Source organism: Meriones unguiculatus, chromosome 1, assembly GCF_030254825.1.
Source record: "Meriones unguiculatus strain TT.TT164.6M chromosome 1, Bangor_MerUng_6.1, whole genome shotgun sequence".
Classification (NCBI taxonomy): domain Eukaryota; kingdom Metazoa; phylum Chordata; class Mammalia; order Rodentia; family Muridae; genus Meriones; species Meriones unguiculatus.
Genome location: NC_083349.1, coordinates 41,501,484 through 41,507,483, shown reverse-complemented (window position 1 = coordinate 41,507,483; position 6,000 = coordinate 41,501,484).

The window sequence follows — 6,000 nt, the reverse complement described above, 5'->3', positions numbered from 1 at the left end:
GTGCCTGCCTGTCTCTGCCACCCCAGCACTCCATCACACTCGGCTTTTTCCCTTGGTATGAGGGGGCATGCACCTGGTGCTCCACACGCACAATGCGTGGAGGCCAGAGGATGATGTTGAATGTCTTCTTCCTTTGTTGCCTGACAGCCTGAGTTTGCATCCCCAGAACTTGAGTAAAAGCCGGACACAGCAGCTCATATAGTCTGTCATCCCAGTGTCCCCTACATGGAGTTGGAAGCTGAGACAGGGGACCATCAGGAAGCTCCTGGGTTAGTTACCCTGGCTCAGCGCAGCATCAAAGAGACTTTGCCTCAAGCAAGCTGGGAAATTAAGGGCTGGCACCTAAGGTTGCCCTCTGACCTCTGCATGCACACGACAGCACTCACATGCCCATATGCTAGATCAGGCACACGCACTCATATACTCACACAACCACAGTACACATGAATGTACAGCTACATACACATTCCCCTATAATGCTCTCGGGACTTTGTATTGTTGTATGCAAAAGTGGACAAGGTAACTGAGTCTTTAGGCAAAAGTTAGTTGCTAACCATGTTCCTATTAGGACAAATATAAATCATCCTAATCAGAGAGAGAGAGAGAGAGAGAGAGAGAGAGAGAGAGAGAGAGAAACTTCTGTTTTCTTAAGATCTGTCTTGTAAGAAATCATATAAAGAGAGGGGACGAGGAGATAAATTCTGAAATGCAGAGGTCCAGGTAGATGTTCAGATACCGGTGTGGAAGGAGGAAGGCAAGAGGAAAAAAAAAAAAAGACAGAAGCAGCAAATTAGGCACAAGCTGTCTAGTTTTGCAGGAAAAAGGAGGAATGTGAGCATCCAGCGTGTGGTGACATACATGTTCAGTCTCTGTGAGGACATCAGGATGCTGGCCTCTACACGTGTCACAGAGGAGCTCGTGGTGAAATGAGCAGATACTCTAGGCTACAAAGAAGGACCAGTAAAATAATAAAATGAAGCCTTCATCTTGAGGTCACGCTTATTTGTATATCTCTTTCGATCTCCCCCAAACAGACGATGGACTTGAACAGGTTCGCTGGCTGTCCCCTGGTTTTTCTGGCTCCCTCCTGGTATTGGGATGCAGCGATCGAGTGAAGCACTGGGACTTACTCCCTAACTCACTGAAAGAGTGGAGGTGGAGGGATGGACAGGCAGACAGATCGTCAGACAACTGGTGGACCGTCTGTTTATCCATCTGTGGACTTTAAGGCCATGAGACTATTTACTGGTTATAGAATTTGTTCTTGCTTTGTCAACAATATCATTATGTATTGAGCTTTATTACTTCATGCTGACTACTTCCGCCTACTGCAATCACTGATGCCAGAAATGAAGGCTGCTTTAAGAACTGAAGTACAAAGGTTTTAACACAAGAATGTATTATCTGTGTGTGTGGGGGGTGGGGGGTGGGCCAGCGCTATGGCAGGTAGGCCACCGTCTGTATGGAGGTAAGAGTACACTTTGCAGAGGAAATTATTTCTTTCCAACATGTGGGTTCCGGGGAATCCAGCTCAGGTCATCAAGAATGGTGGCAAGTCCCAAGGCATCTTGAAGGCTCACAGGAAGAGTTTTCTATATAAACTGGGTGTTCATATCTTGCACTTCATCCTGCGCCCAGCTGGTCCCCCTAAAATTAATTTTTAATGGAGCTGTCTGTGCACTAATTAGGAAACGTGACAAGGCTTTCTTCCCTTGCTTCTTGGGTCTGCCTTGTTCCCTCTTGCCACCAGTGCAGGTTGCCATCCTCAAGGGATTAAAAAATAAATCCATTAATAATAGTAGTACTATTGGAATCTAACATTTACTCTTTATTCAACACATGTGAGCTACTACAATAAACCACTCGAGGCACCACAGGGTTTGCTTTGTTCCAGGGCATTTCAGGACGAGAGAGGGATGAGAGCACAGTGTGGGGCCCTAATGTCAGACTGTAGTTCAAGCTTGTTCTCTGGGCAGCTCTCAAGAGTGACACACCGAGGTATCTTTTCACAACTAGCAATGAGATGAGATCAGCTAAGATACACATCGGTTAATGAATGGGCAAGGAAAATGTTTCACATACAGACAAAGGAATTTTATTTATCAGTAAAGAAAAAAATGAAATGATGGAATCTGTAGGAAAATGGGTGAAACTGGAAAATATATGAAGTTATATGATCCAGGCCCAGAAAGAAAAACACCACATGTTCTCTTTCATCTGTGCATCCTAGCTTCTAATTCTTAATGTCTGCAGTAGAGAGTGTGTGTAAAGCCGAGGAAAACAGAGCGGGGCCCAGGAGAGGGGGAAAGAGAGGCTTTAAGCAAGGAGGCGTAGTACAGTCTGCCAAAGTGGAAGGGGGAGTACTGGGAGTAGAAATACTGGGATAGCGAGAGGAGGGTCTGCACCCCAATACCAGGAGGGAGCCAGAAAAACCAGCCAGCGAACCTGTTCAAGTCCATCGTCTGTTTGGGGGAGATCGAAAGAGATCTACAAATAAGTGTGACCTCAAGATGAAGGCTTCATTTTATTATTTTACTGGTCCTTCTTTGTAGCCTAGAGTATCTGCTCATTTCACCACGAGCTCCTCTGTGACACATGTAGAGGCCAGCATCCTGATGTCCTCACAGAGACTGAACATGTATGTCGCCATTTATAAAAATGCCATAAAGTAAGTCTGATAACAACAACAGCAACAACAACAACAACAACAAAAAAAACGAGGCTGGAGAGATGGCTCCGTGGTTAAGTGTATTTACTGCTCTTACAGAGGTCATGAGTTTGGTTCCCTGTACCCATGAAGTGTGGCTTACAATCACCCATAACTCCAGCTCAAGGGGATTTGACAATATTTTTTTTCTTCTTCTTCAAGGAACTGCACTCAAGTTCACAATCTTCCCTCCCCCAACTGCTGCATACATTTAAAAGTTAAAAAAAAAAAAACAGGGCATGGTTATAATTATTATTATTTTTTGGTACTTGCTTTTAATTCCACCACTCAGGAGGCAGAGGCAGGAAAATTTTCTTGAGTTCCAAAGCTACATAGTAAGATCCAGTCTCAAAAAAAAAAAAAAAAAAATCAGGTGGAAAGCTAAAGAAAGAATAAAAGAAAGAAGTGAAGAAGTGTATAGATAAAATCTTTCCCAGGAACTAAAGGTTATGAAAAGAAAATCCCTGCACTATGGGTTGATGATCCTGCTACAAGTTTTGGTCAGGGAAGCCCCCCCCAAACAATATAGTCACATGCCATTGCTATTGATTGCCCGCCAGAAGTGGATGGTGAGAATCTGTTGCTGAAGATACCACATACCTTATTCATTTGAAAGACACAGGGAACAAGTTGGAACTTGCCTGGAAGCTTCTACCCTTCTAGCTAGCTCTCATAGTTCTGGAAGAGATGCAATTCAGGCCACTGCTAAAGAGTTAACATCAGTAATCTGACCCAGCTGTCGACCCTACTGACTGGCCAGGCAATCCGCACGTCCTGGTACAATACTGGCACATCTGTTATATGGGTAACCAGCCACTTTTAAATTGGATTTGAGGCAGGGTGTGGTGGCACAGGCCTTTAATCCCAGCACTCAGGGAGGCAGAGGCAGGTGATTGCTGTGAGTTCGAGGCCAGCCTGGTCTACAAAGCAAGTCCAGGACAGCTAAGGCTACACAGAAAAACTCTGTCTTGAAAAAAAACAAAACAACAACAAAAAATTGGCTTTGAGGTCTGCACCACAGGAGAAAACTTATTTCTTGTACTGCAAATCTTGGTCAAAAGCCCCATGGCTAGGAAAGTCAGAGGTCCTGGTGGGGAAGCTACGGCTGTTTCACTAAATGGCATAATTTCCTCATAGAATTTCCTTGTAAATAAGCACATTTTTGCCCATATATCGGTGTTGTGAGTTTTGGCCAGAGAAGATTCTTCTCGCAGTGGGCAGTGGTAACCAAGGAGACTTATAACTGAATGAAGCAATGACAGTAAGTGACTGTTGGATGCTCATCCACGACTAGATCACCGCATCATCCTTTTCGTAGCCCGGGGAACACTGTGTAAGAAGTGGCATCAAAAATGTAAGCACCAGAAGGTGGACAGGGAGCGGTATGGGACGCTGACTTCTGGACATGTCATGGCTAGTGCACTCTTGAACTCATAGCATCTGTAGTAGCTTGGGTGAGAATGGTCTCCATAAGGCTTATATGTTGGATGGGACTGTTTGGGAAGGATTAGGAGGAATGTCTTCTTGGAAGAGGTGTGCCCCTGGGTGTGGACTTTGAGGCTTCAAGCCCCTACCATCCCCAGGTAGCTCTTTCTCTGCCTGGTGCTTGTGGATCCGATGAAAGCCCTCACCTGACTGTACCAGCACCATGGGCCCGCCTGCCTGCTGCTAGGCTCCCTCCACCATGATGACCTCGGACTCTAGCCTTCTGGAACTGTGAGCCCCAATAAACACTTTCTTTTATAAGTTGCCTTGTGGTATCTACCCAGCAATAAAAAAAAAAAAAAAAAAAACAAAACTGTGATTACCTGCACAAGACCTTTATAAGATGAAGCCTGTCATTACCCTGTCATGGAAGGAGAAAGGGTTCATGAGGCTCCACCCATCCCTGACAATTTCTATGTAATTAATGACCAGTGGAGAGGAAGAGACGTGTTCTTCTGTGTTGTAGCCACTGGCAGGGGGCCCATGCTACTGTAAACAACCTCTCATTTGTATTCTTATAAGCAACCCTAATGAAACTCATTGAATCGTTAAAAAAAACGACTCATAAAAACATTAAGAAAAAGTAGAAAGGAGACTAGTGGAGAAGAGAATGGAGTACAGTGGGGGTTGGAGAAGGACAAGAGAGAGTAGCAGGAGATGAATATGACAAAACGCATTACATACATAGAATAAAATATGAAACCAATACTATGTATAATTAACATATGCCAGTAAAATATTTTTAAAAAGAGAGAGAATGATATGTCAAGAAAGGATGCTATAGTTAGATGTTTTATAAAGAAGGACAATGAGGCTAGTTGCTCGCACTAACAAATGGTTGCTGAGGGAGGTCATGTAGGAGGCGGGGCCTGAGTCCTGTGCCAACCCTACTAGTATGTGCCTAGGGTGCCATGCTGTGGGAGAGGACCAGCTCCATGTTTGGAGCTCTGGGGCAAGAAGGGGTCAGGGGACACTGGTTAGAGCTAAGGGAGAGGCCAAGGCGAATGATGTGCTCTGCCAAGTGGAGGAGGACTCAGCAGAGCAGCTCAGAAGCCCCTGGAAGGGAAAGAAAGAGGATGCACCAGGGACATTTGAAGAGGCTGCCAGAGAGGGGAGGAGGGGGCAGCCCAGGGCCTAGAGTCTTTAACACCTGGAGTTGGTGAAGGACTGAGGAAATGGCTTTTCATTTCACTGCTGTGGGATTTAAGACTGGGAAGGGCTGAGGGGAGAAGGGAGGAGAAGAGCAAGTTGGGGTGATCACAGATGGAGCCTTATAGTTGTCTGAAGACCAGCAAGGAAGGAGGACAAAAAGGGAGGATGGAATCGTGAGAAGGCAGCGGAAGGAGGGTGATAATGCAAATCCCTCTTCTGGGTGGGATGAGGAATGGGCTGATCTGGAAGAAGGTTTACAGCTGTCCTGTTTTATCTCTGTTTCAAGCCTTCATCTCTGATTCACATTACAGGCTTCTGAGGATTAGACGGGAAAACACACCTGATGATGCTAGTACATCATGCTGGCTCGCCTCGTGGGCGCTAATTATTCTGTTTTGTTACCAAAAATCTGTGATGACTTCATCCAGAACCTTAAAGCCAAGGAAGGTGTCACTTATACGTTATCTCATCTTGGTACCTTCTATTTAACATTGCAAATAAGAGTTCTTTTTTACAAAAAGAACTACCATTTGACATATTTGAAAGGTAGGTCTAGTAACGTGCTCGAACACACATTGTTTTCTTTTATCTTTCATGTACATTTGAACAGCATACATTTCAATTAAGGATTCCTACATGAGCCAACCTCCCTCTTC